At 47.1% G+C, this 13,236-nt stretch overlaps 1 long non-coding RNA gene across 1 annotated transcript in view; it reads right to left on the minus strand.

Annotated features, from left to right (window-relative positions):
* Positions 1 to 6,022: 6,022 nt before the first annotated feature.
* LOC142473324 (uncharacterized) overlaps positions 6,023 to 13,236 on the minus strand; it is a 30,892-nt gene continuing 23,678 nt past the window's right edge. Inside the window, exons 2-3 of the long non-coding RNA XR_012790037.1 lie at positions 7,906 to 8,004; positions 6,023 to 7,033 (exon numbers count right to left, since the gene is read on the minus strand). This is a non-coding gene — a long non-coding RNA (uncharacterized LOC142473324). The remainder of the gene's footprint in view (positions 7,034 to 7,905; positions 8,005 to 13,236) is intronic.

The following is a 13,236-nucleotide window of genomic DNA, read 5'->3' on the forward strand; positions in this document are numbered from 1 at the left end:
ACGCCGACCGCTTCGTATGGAACACAGACCCATCGTGTCAAGTATGTGAGTGATTGTGCTCCCTATTCTATCTCCCCCTGCACCTCCGCAGTGAGGTACCTTGTCCCTGTTACACATGGCCGGACTCACATGGTAAGCCAGCCAATCAGAGCGTGGGAACTCCATCCCTACTCTGATTGGCTGGCTTACCATGTGAGTCCGGCCATGTGTAATTTCATGACGTTTTCTTAAAGGCAATAGCAGCAAAGCCATTCTGATTGGCTGTGCTGGCATTGCCTTTAAGTGACGTCATCAATTTTTTTACATCGGCCAAAACACATGGTTTTCACGGCCCAATCAGGGCCGTGGGAACCATATGACGACAAATGTGACGTCATAGGCCTTTAAAAGCCTATGTCGTCTCATTTTGAAGGCAGATGCCGAGGAGGACGGACCTCCTCCTGAAGATTGAAGACCAGGGCGTGGCACCGGACGTCAAGAAGACCCCGGAACAAGGTATTTTAATACAGATTCACTAAGAATAAAACTAGTACAACCCTTGATTGTCATGTTTTATTATTTTAATGTTTAATTTGTTATGTTTTTTTCTTTTATGGGTTCCTGTTCCTAGATCGTGTCGTGGATTGTTTCGTGGATTTCTTCGTGGCTTGCTTCCTGGATTGGTTCCTGCACTTGTTCTTGGATTGGTTCCTGCACTTGTTCTTGGATTGGTTCCTGGTTTGGTTCGTGGATTTGTTCCTGGATTGTGTCGTGGATGGTGTCGTGGATGGTGTCGTGGATTGGTACGTGAGTAAGCTGATCAACGGGAGTCGGTGGGGGCAAGTAATGGTAAGTTAAATAAAGAAATGTTCTTAATGTAACTGTTTTTTTTGTTGCTTTTTCATGTTTTCATTTTTTATAATGCATATCATTTCTTCCCACTGTATGTATGTCTGTATGTATGTGTACAGATATATATACAGGGTAAGAAATGATAGTGTTGTTAAAGCTTCTAATTCTGTATTGTTAATCATTGTGGCTATGCATTGATGTGTGCTAAATGTATTTTATTTTTAGACAGATGTAAGTTTTGGGCTTCCAGGCCGTACAGTAGGATATGGAAAGCCTTGCTTTAGTATATTGTAATTGTTGGTGTACTTTTTTCTATGTTTTGAAGTTGTTCTCTGTTAGGATGGCTTTAGTTCATTGTGTAATTGGTATGGATGGTATTTTAATTGTTTAGGGATGTAATTGATGTGTGGTAATTCATTGATGGTGAGTTTATTGGATTAAATAATATACTTCTTGTGATGTATGGCGATTTGAGTGGCATTATTGTATTGTTAACATTGATTTGCAGCGTGTACATGCAGTTTACATGTTATGCTACATGTATACACTGTAAATGCAATGTTTTATGAGGCATGTGAGCCTACAGATTGAATGATTTAATGGAATTTGGTTAGGCAATGGGTATTTATTTCACTGAGGATGTTATGCATAACTGTTGTAGGCATTGCAGGATGGCTTCACCCCTTAATTACCTTTCAGGTTAGTACCCGATAAGGTGATTAAGGGGTTCAGTGTTATGTTAATGATATTCAAATGTTGTGGCTATTTATAATGTTGGCAACGGACCCCAAGGATGATGCTGGCGACGGAGACTTCTTATTGATGAGGTTAGTACAATTTTCTTTACATTTTAACGGTATTGAATGTGTTTAATAATGGCCAAATAATGTATTATCCCTATGTGGATAATAGTTATTTGGCACATTATTGTACTGTATGTGCTGGGGGAGGGGGTATTAGGCCCAAGGGTATTTGGTAGGACTCCCCTGTGGGTATTGGGTGAGGGTGGTTGGGGGGCTTTGTGGGGGAGGGTATGTGGGTGATGGTGGCTTAACCCCTTAATAACTGTAGCGGTTAATAACAGCTATGGTGATTAAGGGGTTAGGGGACATTAATTTGGATGTTGTAATTCTTGTGTTTGTTTTGCAGAAGCGGATGGGGCATGGGCAGGATGAAGATGAGGATGGCCTTCATCGTGGCAGTGGGACATGGGTGAGTGCTATATGTATTTAAAGTCTTTATTGTTGTGTATGTATTTTAAATGGACAACTGCACTATTATCCATTTGTGGATAATAGTCATTCTGCCCATTACTATACTGTATGTTGTGTATTGCTGCTATGTTTATTGGGGGCATTTGTCCCCAATAAACATGCTACTATGCGTTAACCCCTTCATTGCGTTAGCGGCTATCCGCTATGGTAATGAAGCAGCATTAATGTATTTTAATAATATTGTGCGGAAGCAGGAGGCCCCCTGAGCTGAAGCGCATTTATTTGTGGCTCAGAGACCCCCTGCCTCCCGAGTTACAGGCCCCGGTTTGGGCCATCGGTTACAGTGTGGACGCCATGTTTATTGCGGGGACGCTATAAACATGGCGGCGACACTGCCACCCGATGACACATACCGGGGCCTGTAACTCGGGAAGCAGGGGGTCCCTGCTCCACAAAGCAATGCGGTTCAGCTCAGGGGACCCCCTGCTCACTGTACAGTATAATTAAAAAGACATTCATGCTGCTTCATTACCGTTGACCATAGCCGCCAAGGTAAGGAACGAGTCTTTATTGATGTGTGTGTGTTTTATTTATACTGTACATGTGCAGAGGGTCTCCGGAGCAGAACCGCGTTGGTTTGAGGTCCGGGGACCCCCTGCCCCCCGAGATACAGGCCCCTTTATGGGGTGCCGGTATCCCTCTGGTTTGTTTACAGGTCGCGGTCACATGATCGGGACCTTTAAACGCCGAGGGATACCGGCACCTCATAAAGGGGCCTGTATCTCGGGGGGCAGGGGGTCCCCAGACCTCAAACCAACGCGGTTCAGCTCCGAAGACCCCCTGCACATGTACACTATGAGTAAAAGTTGTTTTTAAATACTTTTTTTGGTGCCGATGTTTGCGCTGAGAGAGCGGCTTGTCTCTCTCAGCTGCAAACATCTATCGGCACCAAAGGCTTATCGGGAGCCTTATCGGGAGCCAGGCTGTATCGCCACAGGTCATCGGCAGCTTTGCTTTCGCAGTGCTTCGGCAGGGATCGGAAGGATTCGGCCCTTACTGAATACTGCGAGGGCAAATCGCCCAAAAAAAGCCTTTTCGCAATTCGTACCGAAAATTTTGTATCGGGGCTTACTGCATGAGGCCCTTGGTCTTCATGCAAAGTCTTCATTCGTTTTCGTTTGCTGATATGGTAACCTGATCTCACCTGAATGATTTCCTGACTGCTGAGAGAAATGCTACATCATACTTCTCATTCCCCAACCCCAATGTAAGTGTACTTCTTGTTTGTTACTGCATTATCTGTTGTGTTCACCTTTATTCTAAGGAATAAATACAATTTATTATATCTTAAGCCTCGTTCAGTTCAAACCCAATTATTTTTGTGTAATATTAATAAGCCTGTGGAAGCTATCGTCACACTCATCATCTGTACTGAACCTTGTACTCACACATACCTAAAAAGGAAGTGACTCTGCCCTAAATAGCTTCAGCAGGCACCGCCCCTGTGTCTCTTGATTGGACATAGGGCCAGGTGACCTACCTTCACTGATTCAGTAATTGTCTGAAGCAGGGAAAATCCATGATCACTCCTGGCTAACCTGCCCTTACACAGGGATTACTGCCAGGAGGAGAGTAGAAATATAGCCCATAAAATTACCAGGGCTACACATACATACATACTATCCTTACTTCTCCAAACCCGACCCGGAAACCTCGACTAATCTACACTCCAGGCGCGCCCCCGCGGCTGTGGGGGGTGTTATATATCTACCCCCCCTCGGCCTCGCGGTCACGCCTTGTTTGTGGTGAGCACACCGTTACATACTGTCACTGTGGGGGTAGAGGTGTGTGTGTGTGTGTGTGTGTGTGTGTGTAGTCATTGTGGGGGTAGCAGTGTGTGTCATTACAGTCACTATGGGGGATAGAGGTGTGTGTATATGGTCACTGTGGGGGGTAGAAGTGTGTGTGTGTGTGTGTGTTCTGTCACTGTAGGGGTAGAGTTTGTGTGTGTAGCTGTGTGTGTGTTCTGTCATTGTGGGGGTAGAGTTTGTGTGTGTAGCTGTGTGTGTATTCTGTCACTGTGGGGGTTGAGTTTGTGTGTGTAGCTGTGTGTGTATTCTGTCACTGTGGGGGTAGAGTTTGTGTGTGTGTGAGTAGTCATTGTGTGTGTACTGTCATTGTGGGAGTAGAGTTTGTGTGTAGCTGTGTGTGTGTGTTCTGTCACTGTGGGGGTAAAGTTTGTGTGTGTAGCTGTGTGTGTTCTGTCACTGGGGGTAGAGTTTGTGTGTGTAGCTGTGTGTGTGTTCTGTCATTGGGGGTAGAGTTTGTGTGTGTGAGTAGTCATTGTGTGTGTACTGTCATTGTGGGAGTAGAGTTTGTGTGTAGCTGTGTGTGTGTTCTGTCACTGTGAGAGTAGAGTGTGTGTGTGTAGATGTGTGTGTGTTCTGTCACTGTGGGGGTAAAGTTTGTGTGTGTGAGTAATCATTGTGTGTGTACTGTCATTGTGGGAGTAGAGTTTGTGTGTAGCTGTGTGTGTGTTCTGTCACTGTGGGGGTAGAGTTTGTGTGTGTAGCTGTGTGTGTGTTCTGTCACTGTGGGGGTAGAGTTTGTGTGTGTAGCTGTGTGTATTCTATCACTGTGGGGGTAGAGTTTGTGTGTGTGTGAGTAGCCGTTGTGTGTGTAGCTGTGTGTGTGTTCTGTCACTGTGAGGGTAGAGTTTGTGTGTGCGGGTGTGTGTGTGTTCTGTCACTGTGGGGGTAGAGTTTGTGTGTGTGAGTAGTCATTGTGTGTGCACTGTCATTGTGGGAGTAGAGTTTGTGTGTAGCTGTGTGTGTGTTCTGTCACTGTGGGGGTAGAGTTTGTGTGTGTAGCTGTGTGTGTGTTCTATCACTGTGGGGGTGGAGTTTGTGTGTGTGAGTAGTCATTGTGTGTGTAGCTGTGTGTGTGTTCTGTCACTGTGGGGGTAGAGTTTGTGTGTGTAGCTGTGTGTGTGTTCTGTCACTGTGGGGGTAGAGTTTGTGTGTAGCTGTGTGTGTGTTCTGTCACTGTGGGGGTAGAGTTTGTGTGTGTAGCTGTGTGTGTGTTCTGTCACTGTGGGGGTAAAGTTTGTGTGTGTGTAGCTGTGTGTGTGTTCTGTCACTGTGGGGGTAGAGTTTGTGTGTGTGTAGCTGTGTGTGTGTTCTGTCACTGTGGTGGTAGAGTTTGTGTGTGTAGCTGTGTGTGTGTTCTGTCACTGTGGGGGTAGAGTTTGTGTGTGTGTAGCTGTGTGTGTGTTCTGTCACTGTGGGGGTAGTTTGTGTGTGTTGCTGTGTGTGTTCTGTCACTGTGGGGGTAGAGTTTGTGTGTGTGTAGCTGTGTGTGTTCTGTCACTGTGGGGGTAGAGTGTGTGTATGTGTGTAGCTGTGTGTGTTCTGTCACTGTGGGGGGTGTTATATATCTATCCCCTCCTCGGCCTCGCGGTCACGCCTTGTTTGTGATGAGCACCCCGTTACATGCGGTCACTGTGGGGGTAGAAGTGTGTGTGTGTGTATACGGTCACTGTGGGGGTAGAAGTGTGTGTGTGTATACGGTTACTGTGGGGGTAGAAGTGTGTGTGTGTGTGTATACGGTTACTGTGTGGGTAAAGTGTGTTTATGTGTGTGTGTGTGTATACGGTCACTGTGGGGGTAGAAGTGTGTGTTTGTGTGTGTATACGGTCACTGTGAGGGTAGAAGTGTGTGTGTGTATATGGTCACTGTGGGGGGTAGAGGTGTGTGTGTGTGTGTAGTCATTGTGGGGGTAGCGATGTGTCTTTACTGTCACTGTGGGGGGTAGAGGTTTACTGTTGTAGCTGTGTGTGTGTGTGTGTGTGTGTGTGTGTGTGTGTGTGTGTGTGTGTGTGTGTGTTTGTGTGTGTGTGTGTGTGCTGTCACTGGGAAGTAGGAGAGTACACAAACAGATGCTGAAAAGCTGTTTTATTGCAAAGTAAAAGGGAAAAGCAGCGTGCAAATGATCTTTGTGATTATACGGTTACAGACAGAGGAAGAAACCCTTCTCAGCACTGACAGTGTGACACAGACACAGATATTAGGTATACTGTCAGCACACGCACGGTTATTAGTAGCATGTTCTTCTCATGTGTATGTGTGCCACATGCTGAGTCTCACTCACTAAAGCACACACTCACATTAGTGCATGTTAGTACTAGTCACGTCAGTGACACTAGCGTGTGCTAAATCTCTGGCGTGGATTAGTGAGGGAGACCCTTTTATCTTCATGTTACAGTCTGTCTCATTGTAACAGTGATCTCTCATTTCTATCATTATTATTTCATGGAGAAAGCAGGAAATCAGGAGATTTAGGAACCCCCATAAAAGAAGCGTGACATGTACAGTATATTGTCCTTATACAGAGAGCGCAGTGTTACAGGACATTGTGCTTATACAGAGAGCGCAGTGTTACAGGGCATTGTCCTTATACAGAGAGCGCAGTGTTACAGGGCATTGTCCTTATACAGAGAGCGCAGTGTTACAGGACATTGTCCTTATACAGAGAGCGCAGTGTTACAGGACATTGTCTTTATACAGAGAGCGCAGTGTTCCAGGACATTGTCCTTATACAGAGAGCGCAGTGTTACAGGACATTGTCCTTATACAGAGAGCGCAGTTTTACAGGACATTGTCCTTATACAGAGAGCGCAGTGTTACAGGACATTGCAAAGCTCCCGTGTAAAGAGCACAATTTATTAACGCCCCAACAACATACGATAAAAATCATCACGTCAAAGGATATCTCTGCTCTCCAAATCACTGTCACGTTTTACAGTTCCATGGATATGTTTAACCAACTTCGCCAATTGTTTTATTGTATGTCCTATTCTCTTTCTATGATGTCGCCGAGTCTCCCGTGTGAGAAGAGATCGTACTTCTTCCAGGAGACCTGCCAGTCTCTCCATGCGATTTCCCTGCTCATTCTCCTCTCTCTTGGTCTCCAACATCTGATCTTCTTCACTAGAGAAGAAGATAACAAACTGATGTCAGGAAATGTCCCCGGGGAGTCAGGGGGCAAATATTTCCCACAGATTTAACCCATTCACTGCCACAGGGGCAAGTAAAGAACTGCAGAGCATGTAAAATACAGAGAGATATAAAAACACACAGAGAGAGATAATAACACGCAGAGAGATATAATAACAAGCTGAGAGATATAATAACAAGCAGAGAGATATAACACGCAGAGAGATATAATAACACACAGAGAGATATAATAACATGCAGAGATATATAATAACACGCAGAGAGATATAAAAACACACAGAGAGAGATAATAACACGCAGAGAGATATAATAACAAGCTGAGAGATATAATAACACGCAGAGAGATATAACACACAGAGAGATATAATAACACACAGAGAGATATAATAACATGCAGAGATATATAATAACACGCAGAGAGATATAATAATACGCAGAGAGATATAATAACACACAGAGATATAATAACACACAGAGACATATAATAACACACACAGAGATATAATAACACGCAGAGAGATATAATAACACAGAGAGATATAATAACACACAGAGAGATATAATAACACGCATAGAGATATAATAACATACAGAGATATATAATAACACACAGAGATATAATAACAAACAGAGAGATATAATAATGCGCAGAGAGATATAATAACACGCAGAGAGATATAATAACACGTTAGACAGGCCGCGTATGGAACAGGCACAGGAGGGTTAATATCAGTTACAAGGTTAATATCAGATACGCATCACATGAAGGATCCCCAGCTACAACCCTACACACAGCACCAATAAATCTCTATTCCTTTCTCTGTCCCACAAACTCCATTTCTTACGTCTCATATTTGGCCGATTCCACCAATGTGACGATGGAGATTATCCCCAGGAGAAGCGCGAGCAGCAGAGGTCTCTGGGAGAGAAGCATCTTTACAGATCTGTTAGAGAATGTTACAGGTTATCACAGGTGATGAACAAAAAATTGTGAACTAGCGCTAAAGTGTAAAACACAGTGTGATAGTATAATAATGACTTCTAATAAAGGTTGGCTGCCCGGTGATACTGCCAGTACTAACAGAATAACACAAAATAAAGAAAAACCTGGCCCCAAATTGTCAGTGGAATGTCCTGAACTCCTCAAGGGATCCGCACACTTGCTCGAAAGACCACGCAAAGAGAAAAACACAAACAAACAAAAATCATAGCGCAACACTGTAGGGTGAGCAGTACTGCACTAATGTACACACAAACAATTAAGAGTCCTAGCGACAATTAAAAAACTATTTATTAAAAGGAACTATGCCAAGACAGGCAATGGCAAATACAAAGAACCGCAGGTCATCTGAGACACAAAAAATGGAGCCCTACTAACAGACAGCAAGGCTTAAACTCGCATTGGTAGGAACAAGTCCTAAATACAGATGGTCTCCCTGCCGGGTGATGTCTCTGCTCCGTTGCGGCTTGAGCTCCAGACCGTCCCTGCGATGGTAGCCGGAACAGCTCCGGCCGTGGAGGCTGGTGTGCGGGGTCCACAGCTCTGCACCGCGTGTAGACACACGCCTTACTTCCTCCTCCGGAGCAAACGGGAAATCTCTGCGCGCCTGCGCGCGATAGTACCCGTGGCCTTAAAGGGACAGCTGGATCTCTGAGCCTCCGCTAGTGAGAGCCTGGGGTGAATCCTCTGGAAAGATCTTCTAATTACAGCGCCTCCACCTGTGCAGGATTCTAGGAATGTAGAATGTTCCATACACAGGACCCACATATATGAACCACATACACCAAGGTATATATAACACAGGTTTACTATATGGGCAGATAAAACACAATACACATGCATCAACCATATGATATCAACAGCACATAACTTCAGTGTCACCCTGTAACACTACTATGCACAACTATCCACACACCTCGCAGGGCCTTAACCCCACACAGTATTCCCAAAGTCCTTGTACCCAAGTCCCAAGAGTCCCACAACCCCACCCACGTGTGGGACAGCGCTGCCCACTAAGATGAAGTGTATAGGTGGTGCACTTGGTGACTTGGATAATACCTGCCCGGTGCTCCTGCTACCGGGTGCGCAGATGACCTTTACTTGGAATCCCTTGCTCCAGGAGATGATCCAAGATGCCTCCGCCTCAACGGTGGTTGGCTCCCGCATGGAGTGATCCACCTTTATAATGTCTCTTATCTTATCTCTGCTAACGCAGAGGATGTATTACCTTCACAGCAATTGCCAGGATAGTTACGGTTCCTGGCTGGACCCTCACTTGTCTAGGTTTTACAGGACCCTGTCCCTAGTCTAAGGGGAGTCCCTGTAGTAACCCCTAGCTGAGGTGAGTAGGGCCTAGCTGGGGCCTCAGGGGAGACTTCTGGCCTAGTGCATGAGGCTACTTTCCTCCCTGCACAAACACACCCTCCCCTATCTCTGTCCCAGCTCATAACTGACACTCCCTGTCTTCACACAACATTGTTGCAACTTTGCAGCATGCGCATCTGTCAGCCTTATTGGCTGTCTGGCTGCCTGTGACCAGGGTGAAAGTGCAGTCCCCAGAGGCTGCTGGGAATTGTAGTCCTTGGTGGATCTCTTTAATATTGGGGCCGCGTGCGCGCTGTGTAATGGCCGCTGCCGCTGCTAACTGCGCATGTGCGAACTGGGGGATGTCCCTGACTATGGAGAGCCTCTTCTCACTCCCTGCAATGGCTGCCGTATCACATCTGGGGCTATACTGCGCGTGCGCGAGCTTCCCCGCATGTGCGAACGCACACAAGATGGCGGCACCCTGTAGCTGATGTCGCCGGGAGCCCCCAGTGACGTGATCATCCCTGCAACTGCCCTCACGCTGTCGCAGATGAGAGAGAGAACCGAATGTCTGGGGAACCAGAGGGGACCTGGCTACATATATGTAGCCCCAGTCCCCGGCAGCTCCTAGAGACACCCTACTTTGTGGCAGCATGGTTGCGGGTGCCGCCGGAGCCAGCGCCGGAGCCGCCGGCTGCTTCCAAAGGTGGGGGCCGGAACAGGGAGCGGTTAGAGCCTTGGGAGGCTCGCGGCGCACACGGTTAGCGGGGGCCGCCACTGTGGTGTCGCGCGCATGCGGCGTGATCGCGCATGCGCGGATGAGGCCGGGAGTTGTGGCGGCCATTGAGGAGTTGTGCATGTGCAGTGCAGTCGCGCACGCGGCCCCAATGTAGGGATAGCCTCCACGGGACTACAATTCCCAGGAGGCTAAGGGGGTAAGGTACCAGGTGCCCCAGAGTGGCCAATAGGGCTGGAGAATTGCCCTGCCGGGAGAAGAGATACATTTCACGGGGTTTTGAGGAGAGGGGCAGTTGGCGCCAGGAGAAGCTAGGGGAAGGAGGTAGGGTGCAGGAGTCAGTGACTCCCTGCACTAGGCCAGCAGCCCCCAAGGCCCCAGTTAGTCCTGAGCCACCCAGTAGTGTGAGTTGTGTCAGGGGCAGGCCCCAGGTTAGGGACCCTGCCCCTTACTATCCAGAGTCAGTTAGGGACCCAGCAGACGCTGCGCGTCCCTCCAGAGGTTTGGGCTCAGACCTTCGCTGTCGCTGCAGCAGCCATCCGGGAGGGATCGCCCCGGACAGTAGTTCCTGTATAAAGCCGACATCAGGATCCTTTGTGAAGTTCCTTGGCAGGCCCGGGCACCGGAGTGTCCGGCAGGTAATCAACAAGTGCACCACCGAGTCATATCACATTCACACGGGACAGAGTGGCTGCGCAGTCACACATATCTATCTCACTTGAGGGTGGGGTGATACTGTGTGGGGTTACTGGACACTGGGTGGGATCATCCGGTGGAGGTGGAGGTAGCGTCCTGCGAGATGCAGTAGTTAGTGTCTCCTCTAGGGAGGGACACCTGTTGATATATGTGCATATGCTATACAGTAAAGTCATTGGTTGTTTTACATACGTTGTGTGGAGTGATATATATATATATATATATATATATATATATATATATTTTCCTGCGAGGAACCACTCCCCTTCTGGCGGGAGCCATCGCAGGTGGAGGCGCTGCACCAAGTACGAGGTTATTCATATTGTGTCATACGTGCCCCAGGCTCTCCGTGGCGGAGGCTTAGGCCTCCTGTGAGCCTAACAGGTAAAGCACCACGCTGGGTAATGCATATAGATCCCCTCACATACACTCTATCTGCGATTGGGGGTGGGGGGGATATGGGTTACATTTGGAGGCGCTGCTGAGATCAGACCTGGGGTGCTGTGGACAGACGTTCACAGAGGTACACAATTAGGAGGCTTTATAATGTGAAATTATAATAGGCTTTATTGTGCCTATTCCTTTTCATCAGGAAATTATCCAAACACAGGGGGGGAGGAACAAAGCTTCCATTCACTTGGGAGTATTTCTAGTGAAATCCTATGCAATTAGTTCACATCTCCCTTAGTCAAGCAGTTCTCGCAGCCCCAAAACATATAGCATGAAAATAAGCAGATAAAAGCAGTCTCTTAAGAATAAAAGTCTTATCTGTTTCTTGGAGGGAAAATCTCACTTTCTGGTTCAGCTTCAGGTGCAGTAGTTTTCCCTGTGTCTTGAATTCAGCTCTGCTGTGCAGAGCTCAAGACCGCTCTGCTCCAGAGATCTGGGTTTCTTTTGGTCAGTCTCTCCTGGGACTCAAGAACCTCTGCTCTGTCTCTCCAAAGGTCAGCTCTCAGTCAGAGCTAGGGAGGAGTTACTTCCTGTCTCAAAGGCAGGCTTTTTCTACTACCTGTAATTAGGCAGGTGGTGCTAGTTAATTTGCTACCAGCAGTTAACCACCACACTGCTGGATTAGAGGCACCTTTGTGAACAGGGATAAGTCCCCTCTTACATACCTCCCCTGTTTGTGGGAAGCTCGGGTTTACCATGGCCAAATCCCATCCTTCCACTCTCATTCGAGATCTTTCTGTGATTTGAATGAGAGTGGATGGAGGAAGAGAACCCTCTGTCCCGCTGGGATTGGAGCCCTTTCTCCAGTTTATTTTTGTCTCCTCCTGAAGGTGCTTGAGATCAGCACTCCTCAGTCGTTCGAGGAGGACTTTTTCCACGTAAAGTCTTTTTATCGCGTGCGTGGCCATGAGATTTCTGTTGCGTCGGGCACTCCTCTTTTTATAGACAAAGTGTATGGTAACAGTTATAGAGCAGTTAGGACTAGCCCTTAGACTTTTCTGCTCTTCTCCACACCACGGAGTCGCCAGTTCACCTTCTTTGGGACTGAGTTGCACCTCCACCTCCTTTTCCAGAGAACGTCCTATTTTTTCAGCTTCCTCAGCTAAGGATTCTTCTGGCTTTGATTCCGCACTCCTACCTCTGTTTGTTGCCTGTTGGGCAGCTGTAGGTTTGGCTAGTGCTTCCTTAGGTGGCTGTATTAGAGTCTCCTTCATATTCTGGAGCTCCGTAATTTTTGTTGTCAAGGTTGCCGCTGCATCTGTTTCCTCCTTGGTGTACTGACTCAAGGGAATGGAACAGTCGCTCTGTCTCTCAAGCTCTTGCTCCAGTTTCTGAGCCTTCTCACGCTCCCTCTCATACAGAGTCACCTGGTATCGAAGCTCTGCCTCCAATGATGCTCTGAAGACATGCAGCGTGGCCTTTAGCTCCTCATACTGCTCTGTGGGGACGTACTGGGTATTCAGACTTTCCTGCAGCGCTTGTACCTCTTTAGCAGCCTGCAGCTTTTCTTCCTGCAGCGTTTGCTGCTTCTCCTCAGCATACTGGAGGTGTGTACGCAGACCTTGCAGTTGGTTCTGCAGTCGGTGCTCTGCTTCAAACATTTCCTCTTTCAAAAGTTTATTTATTTCTTTAAGAGCCTGCAGCTCTTCATTCTTTCCCTTGACGTATTCTGTCAACTCAGAAGTTTCATTTTTAATCTTAAATTTTCTCTTTTTTCAGTCTCTGTACTATTTAGGGCTTCCTTGCAGTCCACCTTCCATTTTTGCACATCTGCTTGGAGGCGGGCTGTCTCCTGGCGTGAGACTTCCATCTCCAGGTTTAAGTTCTGAAGCTCCTTCTTAGAGACTTTGAGATCTAAGTTAAGATGTAGGATAGTTTTCCTTGAAATGTCCAGCTCCTCAGTGAGACTGTGTAGTTCCTTTCTGGAAACTTCCAGGTCTGTGCGGCAGCTGTTGGTCTCATGATGTGAGGCATCCAGTGCTCTGT

Source organism: Ascaphus truei (genome assembly GCF_040206685.1).
Source record: "Ascaphus truei isolate aAscTru1 chromosome 3 unlocalized genomic scaffold, aAscTru1.hap1 SUPER_3_unloc_11, whole genome shotgun sequence".
In the NCBI taxonomy this organism is placed as follows: Eukaryota; Metazoa; Chordata; class Amphibia; order Anura; family Ascaphidae; genus Ascaphus; species Ascaphus truei.